Below are 17,216 nucleotides of genomic sequence, written 5' to 3'. Positions count from 1 at the left end.
ATACATTACTATGATGTATTGTGTTTATATGTTATGTGTGTTTTAGTCTTTGTACAGAATTAGTGTATTGATTCTCTTATTTCCTAACTGGCGTAAAAACCTTTGTATAGTCAGTCATTTCTTAATGAATTAATATTAAAAACAATATTATTCGTTACCTAAAGACATATTGTTTTGTTGAGATCAATAATGTAATAAAGTTGGCATGTATTATATTAATTGGCTTCATTTCAATATTATTCCAAATGATAGTGTACACACTGCTGAGCATATGACTTGCCTTTATACACCCTACTTCCCTGCAATGATTACTGTAAGACATACTAGATTTTAGAGAAAAGAGAACTAAAAATGCTTGGTTTAATATTTATTTCTAAATAAACAATATTTATTATATAGACTAACTTTTAATATTGACCAAATATATTTATGGACAGTGTAATATAGTCTTCTGACACTAGGTGGGGATCGAGCCTGTGACCTTTGGATCTACATTAAGCTTCCCTTATTTCTCAGAAACATTCCAATTTCAGCAATTAAATTAAAATCTGACTTAATAGAAACCCTAAAACTCTTTCACTTTGTGGGTAATTTAGCATCTTTCTCCTCTTTTCTCTCATTTCTTCCTTTTTTCCTCCTTTTTCCTCTTTTTCCTTCTCCCCTCCTTACAGACTATTGTTCACCAACATTGATCGTATTGAGATCAAAGACCAAATTGTTTAGTTTTTCAACCATTGCACATTTTTTCAAAGCCTCGTTGGCGCAGTAGGCAGCGCGTCAGTTTCATATGCTGAAGGTCGTGAGTTCAACCCTCACACGTGGCAGGTCTTAAAAAACAAAAAACACTACTGCTGCTAAGAATACAGTGACATTCAAGTGGTTGAACACTAGCACATGAATGGAATTTATCATGCTTTGTTCATTTCTGAGATTGATACAATGAAAAGAATGGTAGCTAACCAGTGAAAAGGGTTATAGAACATATGTGGTATGTCCTTGGACATACTATCCAAGCAGGGAGATGAGTACAGAGATGTGGGTGCTAGCAAGATGGATGTAGGTTGCCCATTGTTCATTTAGACGTACCAGAAACCTGCTTGAAAAACAGCCACAGTTTTTTTTAAAGACTTGTGCATGGAACACACATGATTGTCTAAAGTGTTCAGGAATGTCAAATGGACAACTCATCTAGCAGAATGTGCACGCCTGAACAGGGACTTGAACCCTGGACCCTCAGATTAAAAGTCTGATGCTCTACCAACTGAGCTACCCAGGCTTCTAAAGTAATTTGCTGTAGAAAAAACAATCTGCTGAAAAATGATAAAGTGTGATAACATTTTTTAATAGCAATATTGGCAGTTTTTAAAAAACATTTGGCTTTTTTTAAGTTTTTTTTTCCAATGACATTAACAAGCATACCATTAGTTAGGGTGCCTGTGTTTGTCACTATGTGGCGATCTGATATTTGCAGGTAGTGTGGCTGAGTGGTCAAAGGCGCTGGATTAAGGCTCCATTCTCTCTGGAGGCGTGGGTTCAAATCCAACCACTGCCGTTTACATATATTACATAGCTGGAAGCTAACCATCGTGGTCTCTTACAGCTAAATACATATATAAATACAGCACATTTACATTTACCATGACAACACCATTAATCTGAAGCTTGATGCTGTCATGTAAATAGTTTTCTAATCAGCAATAAATATAACAATTTTTGATCAACCCATATCAATTGCATGCTTAAATAACATACCGGTTAAAGCCCCGCACATTTCAAGAGAACACGACCCACTTCCGGGTTAAATCTGACCACTTCCGGTTTAGGCCCCGCCCAGTCCGAGTACGGATCCGGATACAGATAATTCATGTGGTAAACAGATACAGATACAGATACAGATAATGCTGTACTCGCTCATCCCTAATAAACACCGTTCTAGGTAACTGCTTCTGTCAGGCTCCACGTCATCTATTCTTCAAGGAAATGGTGTAGAGTCATAACAAACCCAGTTGTCTCCCATCAAGGAGAAACACATAGATGACAGATACAGAAGTCATACTCTAAGAGGCATTGGAGATCTTATTATGAATAATTAATATGAAACTCATTGGTTAAATGTAATTTCCCATTACACCTCTCAGATCTGGCAGGTTCATAATTATTTGGCTGCTGGCTTTTCCTCCTCTTCCTCATCCAGTCAGTCGCCGTAGTTCTAGTGCCAGGCTGAGACTTCGCTCCCCAGTGTGACGTCATCGCCGAATTGACTTAATAAACCAGCGAATACTAAAAATGACCAAAAACTAACTTTTAACATTATTTGGAGACATTTAAAAAAATGATATATATACATATCTTGAGTGCTTTTTGTACCCAATAATCAACAGTGGTGGTTAACCTGCAACATTCTGAGACCAATTAATGCAAAGAAAGGACGGAGCATTTATTGGAGAGAATAAGTAGGCTGACACTGAAGTATTGAGACAACAGTGACTGAAAATCTAATTCAAACTACATATCGGTCTTCTTAAAGATCTAAATAGATTTTCTCACCTCAGAGTCATCTGGAGCATGTAACGATTAGCTTCTGTCCCTCTGAACCCTGAGTGACAATCACTCTGCAGTGAATGAGATGCAGTTCCCCCCGTCTAACCAAGACTATACTTTCAGGGATCATTTCTAAAATTTCTGACTTGAGGAATGTGTTTCTAAAGTGTTTGGTCCCGCTGACCACGATGATGAGTCGTGATATTCCTTTCAGAGCGTGAGGCTGACAGAGAGTAATGATTCACTTCATATGCTCTCTGTCATTGATGATTGTTCTTTGCTTCTTTATGGAGTATTGAAGAAGGGAATATGTTCAGAGTGGTAGTAGCAGATATGTGGAAAACTAACACGTGTGAAAGTGATAAAACATACTAAGCTTTCTATTTAACGGAAGTTATAGTCAGTCTTGAAGAATGTCTAGTCCATGCTGGACAAGGTTACTTGAAAGGGTTAACACCTACTTTCTTGACTTTGTAATGCCTTATGTCCGGTGTAAAAACGTAAACTGAGTTAAGCCATAATTCAGTTTTATTTCTACCTTTGCTTTTCCTACTTTGACATGTCAAAAATGTGCATTGTTTGTAAGCCCATCTTTACACATCCATGTTCCACTCCCACAGGTGTTTCCACTTAACTAATCAGACTGTGTGGCCTTTACAGGCTCAGCTTGATTGACATGTATTAAAGGGGTGGAACGGTACACTGAAGTCCCGGTGGACGGGATGGCGTGTTGTAACGAGGTTTGCGTACATACAGCAAATACTTGAAGCCAGGTTACTCTACGAGTGGATACGGGGCATTGAAGGTGATGTGGAAATCCTGATTGATTCAGTGATTTTTTGGCCCTATTTGTATTTGTGTCTAAAGGCTGGTTAAGCACTGTAGGGAGGAGACGTTGGACAGTTTTTTTTGTCTCGTTCCAGTGATTGGCATGTCTGGGTGATGGCGTTGGATATACGGGTTTGAATCCAGCCTGAGGCCCTTTGCTGCATGTCACTCCCCCTCTCTCCCCCCTTTCATATCTTCAACTGTCCTCTCAATTAAAGGCCTAAAATGCCCAAAAAATAATCTTTAAAAAAAAAAAAAAAAAAAATCTGAACTTATATGTTTAAATTATAGCCGATAGAGAGAGATCCACCCATTACCTTAATTTATATGCGTTGTACTTTTCCCTTGCCGGGTGAGTTAGGTAAACTGTTACAGCATAGTGGAGTATTCTGTCCACCTCCACATGCGTAGTCTTCTCTTCAAGCAGACTTACTGCCTCCTGGTCTTGTCTTGACCTGGTTACCACTTTCTCATTTTTGTGTGGCAGCACATCCAGCTGCAAGAGATTCTCAACAATCTGGAAGAGCTCCATGTTGGAAGGAACAGTGGACGTCAGAAGGTACTGTTGCGGCCGTAGCTGTTGCTCCACGATCCGTGCTGGGCTCTGAAACGTTCCCCTCCAGTCTGGTTCAAATGGTGAGTGTTCCATCTGGTGGACCGACTTCACTGGCTCTATGGGGGTGAGATGTGGATGATCAGCACCAATGGGAAGGAGTGGGCTGGCGTTCTCAAACTGCTGAAGGGAGAGACCTGCCAGGTACTTCTACCTCTTCTGCAGACTGACTGGATAGGATTGATCCGCCAAGCCTAGGCGAGCTAACCCGTTACTCCCAATACTGCCAGTCAGTGTACTGTACGTTTAGCTTATACAAGGTAAAAGACAAATTAAGACTTAACAGGGTAGCTACTTATGGAGGTGCTGTGGCTTAGTTGGTTAAAGTGCCTGTCTAGTAAACAGGAGATCCTGGGTTCAAATCCCAGCAGCACCTTGTTGTCGGAGAGATTACCTCTTTTGGCGTGTCATCATCAACCCAATCCCTGTGAAAGTACCCTGGTAGCAAATGAAAATTGCCTGTTACATTTACACAGAAACACCAATAACATGCCCACAAGGTGTTCTATTTGCCTGATAACTAATGAAATTAATTAATAAATGCGCTACTTTGGCTCCATTACAGTTCTGTGTCAGTCAACTGCTCCATTTCACTCACCACTGAGTCAGACTTAATGCCCCGCCCACAACAACATCTGATTAGCAGGCAACTTAAAAACAAGTACAGGTAATCTCTGCAACAACAAGGTGTTGCTGGGATTTGGACCAAGGCTCTTCTGCTGACTAGACAGGCACTTTAACCAACTAAGCCACAGCACCTCTGGGGATGAACACAGATGCATGGCCATTATGGAGGTACTCGGTGTAAACGACTGAGGTGGTTGGGTCATCTGGTAAGGATGCCTCCTGGGGTTATCCGTAGAGAGCTGGTCCAGGCACGTCCAGCTGGGAGGAGGCCTCGGGGAAGACCCAGGACTAGGTGGAGAAAGTACATCTCCAACCTGGCCTGGGAACGCCTCGGGATCCCCCAGTCGGAGCTGGTTAATGTGGCTCAGCAAAGGGCAGTTTGGGGTCCCCTGCTGGAGCTGCTGGACAAAGATGGATGGATGGAGGGAACCCTTTTCACTAGCTCATTGTATTCTTGCAAGATGAACTTTGCTACAGGAGGCGTTGTAGCTTAGTAGTTGAAGCGCCTGTCTCGTAAACAGGAGATCCTGGGTCCAAATCCCAGCAGTGCCTGGTCATCACGGTATGAAGTGTTACCACATGGTTGTCGATACTTAACGTGTGCAACCCAGTTATTGCCTGATTTTTTTAGATCACTAAAGTGACATGTGATGTTGTTTTGTACCATAACATTACATGTGTCCATGTAAAGCGAATAAAAGCCTTTTATTGGAGGTGTTTTTGCAACTTTAGTGTGAAGATTATAAAGGTTTTATTATCATGAATTTCAGTCTTACCTTGGAAGCTTAGGGCTCCTGCACACTGCCTGCATGGCGTGAGCGTGTCAGCAGAGGTTAGAATGCCTACCGTATTGGTCAATACTGTTAACATGGGAGAAATAAAAACAGACACGCCACACAGCAAACACTATGTTGACTGTTGAGGAGGACTAAACTAGGACTGTGTTTTAAGCTTTCCATGGCTTTCCATGAGAAATGGCATGATGGGAAAGTATCTCTCATCTCTCAAGGTCCTTGCATAGGACTTCTGTTGTTCTCAGTAGGCCTGCCTATCAACAGTGAGTCCTGAGGCGTCGCTCAAGGACACGTCCAGCTGTTTTCATTTGCCGGAGTTTGTAGGGGTCCCCTGCTGGAGCTGCTGGACAATGATGGATGGATGGAAGCAACCCTGTTCATTAGCTCATTGTATTCTTGCAAGACAGGCTCATCTGTAGAAGGTGCTGTAGCTTAGTGGTTAAAGCGCGTGTCTTGTAAACAGGAGATTCTGGGTCCAAATCCCAACAATGTCTCATTATCAGTTAATATTTATGTTATCTGCACTACAAAGTGTATATATTTGTTATTTATTTTTGCTAAAGTTACTTATAGTTCTCAAAGACGCACACGATCTCAGCTGATTATCCTCCGGACAGCTTGTCTCTTTGTGTGGCATATGCGCCCGCTCGTGGTGTGAGGCGCGTGTCAGCGCTATTCTTCTCACAATCACTCCTGATATACAACCTTTAGTACAAAACTAAAGTAACAAGCCAGTTATGTAAAATTTAAGGAGAAGAAAGTACCTATGTTTATGTTAAAATGTAAGGAGTAAAAGTAAAAAGTTGCCACAAAAATAAATAGTAAAGTAAAAAATATCTGAAAAATGAACTTGAGTACAGTAATGAAGTATTTGTACTTCGTTAATTCCTATCTCTGATGACCGTAAAGAGTATACTGTGACTTTTTATGAATATTTTGACTTACTATACTATGACTTTTATGAATTTTTTGACTTTTTATGAATTTTTGACATAGTATACTATTACTTTTTATGAATTTTTGACATGCTATACTATGACTTTTTATGAATTTTTGTCATACTATACTATGACTTTTATTAATTTTTTGACATATTATACTATGAATCTTTATAATTTTTTTGTCATACTATACTATGAATTTTTTGAAAAGGGGAATTAGCTCAAATGGTAGAGCGCTTGCTTAGCATGCGAGAGGTAGCGGGATCAATGCTCGCATTCTTGTTTTACAACAAGAACTATAAATCTGGACTTGTTACGACATACTATACTACACCTTTATAGGAATATTTTGGCATACTATACTAAGACTTTTTTTTAATTTTTTGACAACTATACTATGAATATTTATAAATATTTCAACATACTACAGTATGATTTTTTTATGTTTTTATCAACATACTAAACAATGACTTTTATGAATATTTTGACATATGACTTTTTATGATTTTTTATGAATTTTTGACATTTTATACTATGACTTTTTTAATTTTTGACACACTATACTATGAGTTTTTATGAATTTTTGACATAGTGTACTATGAGTTTTATGAATTCTTTGACAAACTATAGTATGACTTTCATGATTTTTTGTCATACTAAACTATGAATTTTATACATGTTATACTATGACTTTTTGTGACTTTTTATGATTTTTTCAACATACTATCCTATGACTTTTCCTTTTGAATTCTTTGACATAGTGTACTATGAGTTTATGAATTTTTTGACAAACTATAGTATGACCTTTTATGATTTTTTTGTCATACTAAACTATGACTTTTATGAATTTTTGACATAGTATACTATGACTTTTTTATGAATTTTTGACATAGTATACCATGACTTTTATGAATTCTTTGACATACTATACTATACCATTTTTTTGTCATACTAAACTATGACTTTTATGAATTTTTGACATGTTATACTATGACTTTTTATGATTTTTTTGAAATACTATACTGTGACTGTTTATGATTTTTTTTTACTTTTTATGAAATTTTTCGACATACTAGACTGACTTTTTATGACATTTTATGATTTTTTGACATACTATACTATGAATTTTACAAAACTAAAAGGATCTTACTCTCTAACTAAAAGCTCTATCTCTGTAGGGATCCCCCTCATAATGTTGTCACACACTTAGCATAATAATCTGAGTCTTTCAACACTTTTAGTGGATGAAACGTTCTCTTGTCAAGGAGTTTAAACACAGAAAGGGCAGGAAGGATAAATCCACCATATCAAGTCTCACGCACGAGGCCTCGTTTAATTTATTTTATTTTAACTACAAAACAACAATACTTGAGAGCGTACAATTAAAAATGGCCAACTTCTAGTGTGCTGGTAATGATGAGAGGACCAATTTACACAAATATTTAATTTGCGCTTTTTCTAAACTCCCAACTTTTCATAGTTTCATCCCAAACCCACTATATAAATAAAAATTACAATGACTTTCTGTCAGCCAAAAAACAGTATGTTTCTAGAGATGAGAAGAAAGTTTTTACAAAATCAAAAAGTTTCAAACATGTCTAAGTTTTCCAACCAAAACATCTTTAAACGTCTTAATGTTTTTCCTTTGGGCCTCTCCACGGCGGGTACATTGTGGTTACGGTTGGGTACCAAAACCCGGTGCTAGTACGGCACCGGTGCCGTAACACCCGGTATCTATCAGACCGAATAGTAACGGGGATTTTGGGGCCTCATTTTGGTGCTACTGAAACACCAGCGCTGCCTTTTTCCATCTAGTGGTTGTTTTTGTCATTTAGCAGCAATTTACTAGAGAAATATGTTATTACATATTTTTTCTTACATTTAATTTGGACCATATAAACAAGCTGTTCTTAAATGTTGCTGGCTGTCTTGTTGTGCTCCATTTTTTTTATTCAAACATATACATTTAAAAAATAAGTGTTTAAAAGAACGGGTTCAGGCACCAATTCTGGTGCCTAAATGGTAAAGGGTTCTGAGGAAAGGCAGAAAACAGTCCAGCTGATCCACAACAACATACATGTTGATCAGCCTTCAATGTGGAGAGAAGATCAGAATATAACAACACAGCTATCAGGGCATGAGGAGGAGGAAACAGCTTGGCTCTGAAACATGTTCACAATGAGGCAGTGTGAATGCGCTGGTGTCTTTTAAGGCTACCACTCTGAGAAAAGGTTTTCCCACATTGTTCACACCAGTACGGCTTCTCTCCAGTATGAACGCGCTGGTGAGTTTTAAGGTGACCACTCAGAGAAAAGGTTTCCCCACATTCTTCACACCAGTACGGCTTCTCTCCAGTATGAACGCGCAGGTGAGTTTTAAGGCTACCACTCTGAGAAAAGGTTTTCCCACATTGTTCACACCAGTACCGTTTCTCTCCAGTGTGAATGCGCTGGTGAGCTTTAAGGCTACTACTCTGAGAAAAGGTTTCCCCACATTGATCACAGCTGTACGGCTTCTCTCCAGTGTGAATGCGTTGATGTCTTTTTAGGTGACTCAGTACTGTGAAAGCTGCCCCACATTGATCACAGCTGTACGGCTTCTCTCCAGTGTGAATGCGTTGATGTCTTTTTAGGTGACTCAGTACTGTGAAAGCTGCCCCACATTGATCACAGCTGTAAGGTTTCTCTCCAGTGTGAATGCGTTGATGTCTTTTTAGGTGACTCAGTACTGTGAAAGCTGCCCCACATTGATCACAGCTGTACGGCTTCTCTCCAGTGTGAATGCGCTGGTGAGTTTTAAGGTGACCACTCTGAGAAAAGGTTTCCCCACATTGATCACAGCTGTAAGGTTTCTCTCCAGTGTGAGCTCTCTGATGAATCTTTAAATATCCTGATGTGAAGGATTTGTCACACTGCTGACAGCGGTGACGTTTGACTCCTCTTCCTCTCCATTTCTATCAACAGAGAAAAACCAAGAGAGTGAGTTAGTGAGGTGCCATGCTGTAGAGCTCTATCTTAAACTAGAAACAACATTTAGAGCATGTCTATGGAATATTGTTTGACTGACGCATTACTTTTCTTTATTATCTGCCAACCTCAATATTATGGAGTTGCATTATGGGAAATGTAACATTCAGTGTTGGTTAGTTTGTGATAAAGAAACTGGCCTTCATTTTGTTGCCAGCCAGTCCCAAATGGGGGATTATCCGGGATTTTTAGTGCCGGGAGAGTTGTAAATATAACATATTCCCACAGATTTTAGATTTCACTGGTATCTGTAGGGGTTACCGTGTTGTCTTCATGTTGCTGGAACAGCTCTTCTCCAGTAAAGTAAATTGGAACCATTGTCCCTGATAGACATTAGCAATGAGGAGCACCAGTTGACCTTTGACCTTTAGTTTTAGGTGTTGTTTTGCTAAATCAAACTTGTGTGGACAACTGGTATTGTCCACACAATTGAAAGGAGCATGTTCAAAATATAGCAGTGTTGTGTAAAATTAGTGAGCTGATTGATTCTGTGAAGAAACAGTGTCAGTTATGGCCATAATTAATCTATATACTGTATATAGGGCTGCAGAATTAATCGTATTTTATCGTGATCACAATTTTGACTTCCCACGATCAAATTTCAAATCAGTTGTTCCTGCACCGCGCAGCTTAGTTCTAGATGGAGACAGTCACAGAGGACAGAGTAAAGGGAGAAAAACTCAACAGATAGCAGTCGGTTATATGTCGGTCTCAAGGTTTACCAGTTTACCAGTAAACGCAACATTTTGTCCCGTCTGTGTTATTCAGAGAACAGCAGTGACCAGTGCTAGTCGGTGCTAGTAGCGTCTGTTAGCCGTTAGCTCCTCTAGGACGCAGCGGTGCTAATGTCCTCGCATCCGCTGCAATGCTGTTTATATGGATATGGTTTAATATTGCGATACATGACCCATTTCGTCTGTAAAGCCGTGCCTGTGTTGAATCTCTCTACTCTCTCTCCTCTTACTGTCCGCATCTGGCCACACAGCGCCGGTCCACACTTCTGACATTTGTCTACAGTTTTATTTTTTAATGACTGACGCATTACTTTTCTTTATTATCTGCCAACCTCAATATTATGGAGTTGCATTATGGGAAATGTAACATTCAGTGTTGGTTAGTTTGTGATAAAGAAACTGGCCTTCATTTTGTTGCCAGCCAGTCCCAAATGGGGGATTATCCGGGATTTTTAGTGCCGGGAGAGTTGTAAATATAACATATTCCCACAGATTTTTAGATTTCACTGGTATCTGTAGGGGTTACCGTGTTGTCTTCATGTTGCTGGAACAGCTCTTCTCCAGTAAAGTAAATTGGAACCATTGTCCCTGATAGACATTAGCAATGAGGAGCACCAGTTGACCTTTGACCTTTAGTTTTAGGTTGTTGTTTTTGCTAAATCAAACTTGTGTGGACAACTGGTATTGTCCACACAATTGAAAGGAGCATGTTCAAAATATTAGCAGTGTTGTGTAAAATTAGTGAGCTGATTGATTCTGTGAAGAAACAGGTGTCAGTTATGGCCAATAATTAATCTATATACTGTATATTAGGGCTGCAGAATTAATCGTATTTTTATCGTGATCACAATTTTGACTTCCCACGATCAAATTTCAAATCAGTTGTTCCTGCACCGCGCAGCTTAGTTTCTAGATGGAGACAGTCACAGAGGACAGAGTAACGGGAGAAAAACTCAACAGATAGCAGTCGGTTATATGTCGGTCTCAAGGTTTACCAGTTTACCAGTAAACGCAACATTTTGTCCCGTCTGTGTTATTCAGAGAACAGCAGTGACCAGTGCTAGTCGGTGCTAGTAGCGTCTGTTAGCCGTTAGCTCCTCTAGGACGCAGCGGTGCTAATGTCCTCGCATCCGCTGCAATGCTGTTTATATGGATGTGGTTTAATATTGCGATACATGACCCATTTCGTCTGTAAAGCCGTGCCTGTGTTGAATCTCTCTACTCTCTCTCCTCTTACTGTCCGCATCTGGCCACACAGCGCCGGTCCACACTTCTGACATTTGTCTACAGTTTTATTTTTTAATTAACACAGCTGTATATTGTTAAATATGAGGGGCAACCCTGTATTTGTACCATTGTTTCTGCGGGTAACTCTGCTATCGTGGCCGCCACGGCAGAGAACACAGAAGAAATTATTGAAAGCAACTAACTACAGTTGGTAGAGTAACAGCGTGTGAGACAGAACTGCTGGACCTGGACCAGGACCTGGACCTGGGCCAGAGATGTGACCCATTGCGAGAATATCATAGTTCATAAAAATGCAGTGAAGATACAGACGTTTCATACACACGACGTGTATCCACCATTCAACCCGAAATGTTCATAATGATCAGCGTCTCTCTGTGAGTAGCGTCCATCACACTCCCTCTCGCAGTTATAAATAGCCTACATGACGATAAAATCTGTTTTGGTTAAAATCAACAAATAATTGTGAGAATAATCGCGATCAAAATTTTGATCAAAATAATCAGATTTTTATTTGGCCATAATCGTGCAGCCCTACTGTATATATACATATTTAAGGAAGAAGGAAGCACATGTTGAACATGGAGAGGTTATAGTGCATTTCACACTGAAATACTCAGCAAAATGGCTCGTTCCAGACATTGCTCTGAGGAACAGAGGACTTTGATTAAAAAGTTGATATGAGAGAGGAAAACGTATAAAGAAGTGCAGAAGATTATAAGCTGCTCTGCCAAAAGGATTTCAGATGCCTTGTAATGACATCCAAAGCCTGACCGACGTGGGAAACAACCAAAGGACACATTGACTGGCCAACGGAGAAATAGAGCAAATTCTGGGGACTGATGAGAGGGAAACTGTTCTTTTTGGGTCTAGGAGCCGCAGACAGTTTGTCCTCCGACCCCCCTGCACTGAAATCAAGCCCCAGTCCACTGGGAAGACAGTAAAGCATGGTGGTTATGGGATGTTTCTCATACTGTGGTGTTGGGCTTGTTTATCACATACCAGGGATCGTGGATCAGTTTCAATACATCAGAATACTTGGAGTTAGCTCGCTCCACCATGGCGCCTTACTAAGTAAAACCAGAAGCATCGTTCACAGGATGTCTGTGTCCAAGTTCGACTGCTGCATTACCATTGTTACGCTGTGTGTATGTGTGTTAATAAAGTTGGGATTGAATATCTGTGTGGCCTTTTTGTTGCTGGCCTTGACCTGCTCTCTATGGAAAGACCAGGGAGATACAGTGAGGAAAATAAGTATTTGAACACCTGCTATTTTGAAAATTCTCCCACTTAGAAATCATGGAGGGTCTGAAATTGTCATCGTAGGTGCATGTCCACTGTGAGAGACATAATCTAAAAAAAAAATCCAGAAATCACAATGTATGATTTTTAAACTATTTGTATGATACAGTTGCAAATAAGTATTTGAACACCTGTCTATCAGCTACAATTCTGACCCTCAAAGACCTGTTAATCTGTCTTCAAAATGTCCACTCCACTCCATTTATTATCCTAAATTAGATGCACCTGTTTGAGGTTGTTAGCTGCATAAAGACACCTGTCCACCCCATACAATCAGTGAGAATCCAACTACTAACATGGCCAACACCAAAGAGCTGTCCAAAGACACTAGAGACAAAATTGTCCACTCCACAATGCTGCAAAGGGCTATGGGAAAATGTCCAAGCAGCTTGGTGAAAAAGGTCCACTGTTGGAGCAATCATTAGAAAATGGAAGAAGCTAAACATGACTGTCAGTCTCCCTCGGACTGGGGCTCCATGCAAGATCTCACCTCGTGGGGTCTCAATGATCATAAGAAAGGTGAGAAATCAGTCCAGAACTACACGGGAGGAGCTGGACCTGAAAAGAGCTGGGACCACCGTTTCCAAGGTTACTGTTGGTAATACACTAAGACGTCATTGGTTTTGATTTTGTTTTTTCAGATTATGTCTCTCACAGTGGACATGCACCTACGATGACAATTGAGACCCCTCCATGATTTCTAAGTGGGAGAACTATAGCAGGGTGTTCAAATACTTATTTTCCTCACTGTAAATAACATTCCAGAGTCCAGTCTAGACCTGCTCTTTATCTTTATGGAAAGCGCAAAGAAATAACTGTTAAAATTGAATTGAATATCTGCGTGGCCTTTTTGTTGGCGGCCTTGAGCCAGGCGGTAATAACCGGGGATGGTCTGGGATTGGTAGTGCTGGAAACTTTGAGGGAGTGTTTGACTCCCAGTTGAACTTGATCTAGTATCTTTAGGGGTCATCAGCCTCTCCGACTCAGGGGATTGGTTGGCACTCTTTGTTTCTTAATTAGATCAAAATAAAAATGTGATAACAAAAAATAATACTTTACATGAGAACAATAATCCAGAAAAACAAAGTGTGAATATATTGTTGAATCTGTTACGTTAAATTGGTAGTACATTACAATACACTTGACTGCACATTATATGAAAGGCACCGAGGAGATTATCCACAATGACTTTTTCCCGGCCTTATTTATCCGTGTTGCCCCCCCGGCCACTATCAGAGGGCCGCAGTTTAATTGACCATCGGTTTTTCTTTGAGTAATTACGGTATGATATATAAATCCTAAAAGACATTTGTGAAACCTGTGTGCATTCATAAATATTGAAATTAGATTTCTGGGACTCTTCAGTCTGGAGTACCCTCTTTCCTTCACTCACCTCCTCCTCCCTGACACCTTTCCTCTGCCCTCCTTCTTCTTCTTCTTCTTCTTCTTCTCCGTCTCCATGTGTTTCTGCAGGTACTCGGTGATAAGGTCCAGGTCCAGGTTGTCTTGCGGCTCCCATGTGTTATCCTCACTGGAAAGGTGAGTGCAGACAGAAGAACATCTCCTCACACTTTGTTCTTAGACAATCCATTCTCACTTTAATTATCCTTCCTATTATTCCTTTTTTCTATTGCCATCTTGTAAGGTTGTTTGTGGGTCTGCAACATAGTGTCAAAATACCCAACCTTCAACTTTGAGAGCATGATACCATGCTGACACTTATTTGCAATATGTAAATATATATTATATATCTCAGGACCAAGAACACCAAGCATTAATATTATAGACTCATACTTACTCTGAGAACCCCTTCCATTTCAGCAGAAACTCTACTCTTCCCTTCACCACTCTGCGGTCCAAAACCTTCTCCACCACATACTCCTCCTCCTCTTCCACCTCCTCCTTCTTGCCTTCCTTTCCTGCTCTGGTCGCCAGCTTGCCATCTGCTGAAGGTGCCTTTAGTAGACCCATGGAGGTGGAGGGGGGGGGATGACGACATGCAGAGACAATGATACAAGGGTTAGAAGAACTAATGGGAGGTGTGAGTGAATTCTAGTTTACCGTGTTTTACTAGATTAAAATCTTCTGTGTGAATGGAGAAAATACAAGGGCTGATGAGGGGACCAATCCATAGGACTCCAGAGTGTCAAGTATCTCCTGCATTCAAACTGAAAGAACTACTAAAATGTAAAGCCCAAAAGTCATTAACTGGAGCAACAAGCTACATGCACAGTAGTCTGGACCAACCACACTTCATTTGTGAAAATGGAAAATTCAGAAAGACGTTTTGATGGTGCAACAAGGCAGGCCTGGTCGCTTCTTTAAGGGAATAACTGTAAAGATTCACAAAGAATATGTTTACCATTAGCGAGGGCTGTGCAATTAATAGAATTTTGTTTTTAATATAGATTTTGACTCCAACGATCACAAAAATAGTATAATCGAGAAAAAAATCTTCTGTGTTGAAGAACACTCATTTTGTCTTGTGTTCTGAATGACACACGCATGCACACATCTGCCCTTCCCAAAGCCATCAAACCTCTCAGCAGTCAGGGGGCAAGGTGTGTGCATCCAGTGGCATTAAAAAAACTCAGCACGAGTAAAGATGGCAGAAGGAGGGCAGCAACAGCAGCGTTTGGTCTGCAAAAAAGGCAAATCCAACTCCGTTGTCTGAAAAAAGTTAACGTCAGCTAACTTTGCGGTTCCTCTGCCTGAGCCGCACAACAACGTGTTGTAGAGCCCAGGAGCCCTGGCTCTTATCTAACATGTGTCTGTGTAAATAATATTTTAAAAAAGACAAAAATGGTTTGACTAAAACTTGGCCATGATACCTGAGTTCTCTTTGGACTAAAACGATAAATGGACTGTTCTCTATAGCACTTTTCTAGTGTCAACGACTACTCAAAGGTCTTCTACATAATACAGCAACCATTCACACACATAAGTACACTGTGGCCGAGGCTGCTGTACAAGTACAACCCGTGCTCAGGGTTCAGTGTTTTCAACTTTGACGTAGGACTGCAGGGATTGAACCACCAACTTTCTAATTGGCAGGCGACCGCTTTTCTACTTAGCCACAGCCACCGTCTTTTAGTGTTGATATGTTGATGGCGGCCCACCACGGTATAGGGCAGACGCACAACAGGGTTTCTGCTATTTACACCGCCGCTCCTTCAGCTGGTCATGAAAAGTCATGAAGTCGTAATTACGCGACTCTGCAGAGCCGTCTGATCTACTGGACTCGAGCCAACTGTCATCCGCTCTCTTTCGCCAAAGCAATTGGAATTGCCTAGTCTTACTATTTTGCATGTATGTATGTATGTATGTATGTATGTATGTATGAAATATTCACATGCATATTGTAATGACGAGAGTCATTTATATATAAATCCTAAAAGACATTTGTGAAACCCTCTGTGTGCATTCCTTAATATTGAGATTAGATTTCTGGGACTCTTCAGTCTGGAGTACCCTCTTTCCTTAACTCACCTCCTCCTTCCCGACACCTTTCCTCTTGCCCTCCTTCTTCTTCTCCTCTGTCTCCTTGTGTTTCTGCATGTACTCGGTGATAAGGTCAAGGTCCAGGTTGTCTTGTGGCTCCCATGTGTTATCCTCACTGGAAGGTGAGTGCAGACAGAAGAACATCTCCTCACACTTTGTTTTTAGACAATCCATTGATCATTTGAGGGCATGATACAATGCTGCAATCTATGCTGTAGATTATTTGCATACACACACATATACAGTACAGGCCAAAAGTTTGAACACACCTTCTTATTCAATGCATTTCCTTTATTTCTTGACTATTTACATTATAGATTATCACTGAAGGCCTCACAACTATGAATGAACACATGTGGCATTATGTACTTAACAAAAAACTGTGAAATAACTGAAAACATGTCTTATATTCTAGTTCTTCAAAGTAGCCCCCTTTGCTTTTTGATAGTGCTGCAAAACCCTTGGGTTCTCTCAAAGGTTCATGAGGTAGTCACCTGAAATGGTTTCCACTTTACAGGTGGGCATTTTCAGGGTAATTAGTGGACTTTCTTACCTTTAATGGAGTTGGGACCATCAGTTGTGTTGTGCAGAAGTCAGGTTGATACACAGCCGACAGCCCTATTGGACAACTGTTACAATTCATATTATGGCATGAACCAATCAGCTAAGTGGAAGAGAAACGAGTGGCCATCATTACTTTAAGAAATGAAGGTCAGTCGGTCCGGAAAAATTGAATGTGTCCCCAGTGCAGCAGCTAAAACCATCAAGCGCTACCACGAAACTGGCACACATGGAGGACTGCCCCAGGAAAGGAAGCCAAGAGTCACCTTTGCTGCTGGGATAAGTTCATCTGAGTCACCCAGGCCTCAGAAATCACAAGTTAACAGCAGCTCAGATTAGAGACAGATTAAACCACACAGAGTTCTAGCAGCAGGCATAGCTCTAGAACAACTGTTAAGAGGAGACTGAATCAGGCCTCGTGGTCAAAATAGTAGTAGGAAACCAGGCTGCTAAGGAGAGGCAACAAGCAGAAATAGATTTGTTGGGCCAAGAAACACAAGGAT

At 40.4% G+C, this 17,216-nt stretch overlaps 3 non-coding genes across 3 annotated transcripts; 2 read left to right on the top strand and 1 right to left on the bottom strand.

The window, feature by feature from the left end:
• Nucleotides 1-1,203: 1,203 nt before the first annotated feature.
• Nucleotides 1,204-1,276, bottom strand: trnak-uuu (transfer RNA lysine (anticodon UUU)). Its single transcript has one exon. It is a non-coding gene; the product is annotated as a tRNA-Lys (tRNA).
• Nucleotides 1,277-2,648: 1,372 nt separating this feature from the next.
• On the top strand, nt 2,649-2,864 carry LOC116684164 (small nucleolar RNA U3). The gene has a single exon (XR_004330767.1). It is a non-coding gene; the product is annotated as a small nucleolar RNA U3 (small nucleolar RNA).
• Nucleotides 2,865-4,284: 1,420 nt separating this feature from the next.
• trnat-agu (transfer RNA threonine (anticodon AGU)) lies at nt 4,285-4,358 on the top strand. The gene has a single exon. It is a non-coding gene; the product is annotated as a tRNA-Thr (tRNA).
• Nucleotides 4,359-17,216: the final 12,858 nt, after the last annotated feature.

This window comes from Etheostoma spectabile, unplaced genomic scaffold, assembly GCF_008692095.1.
Source record: "Etheostoma spectabile isolate EspeVRDwgs_2016 unplaced genomic scaffold, UIUC_Espe_1.0 scaffold00019217, whole genome shotgun sequence".
Taxonomy (NCBI): Eukaryota; Metazoa; Chordata; class Actinopteri; order Perciformes; family Percidae; genus Etheostoma; species Etheostoma spectabile.
The sequence above is the reverse complement of the archived record's forward strand: the minus strand, read 5'-3'. Positions and strand labels throughout refer to the sequence as shown.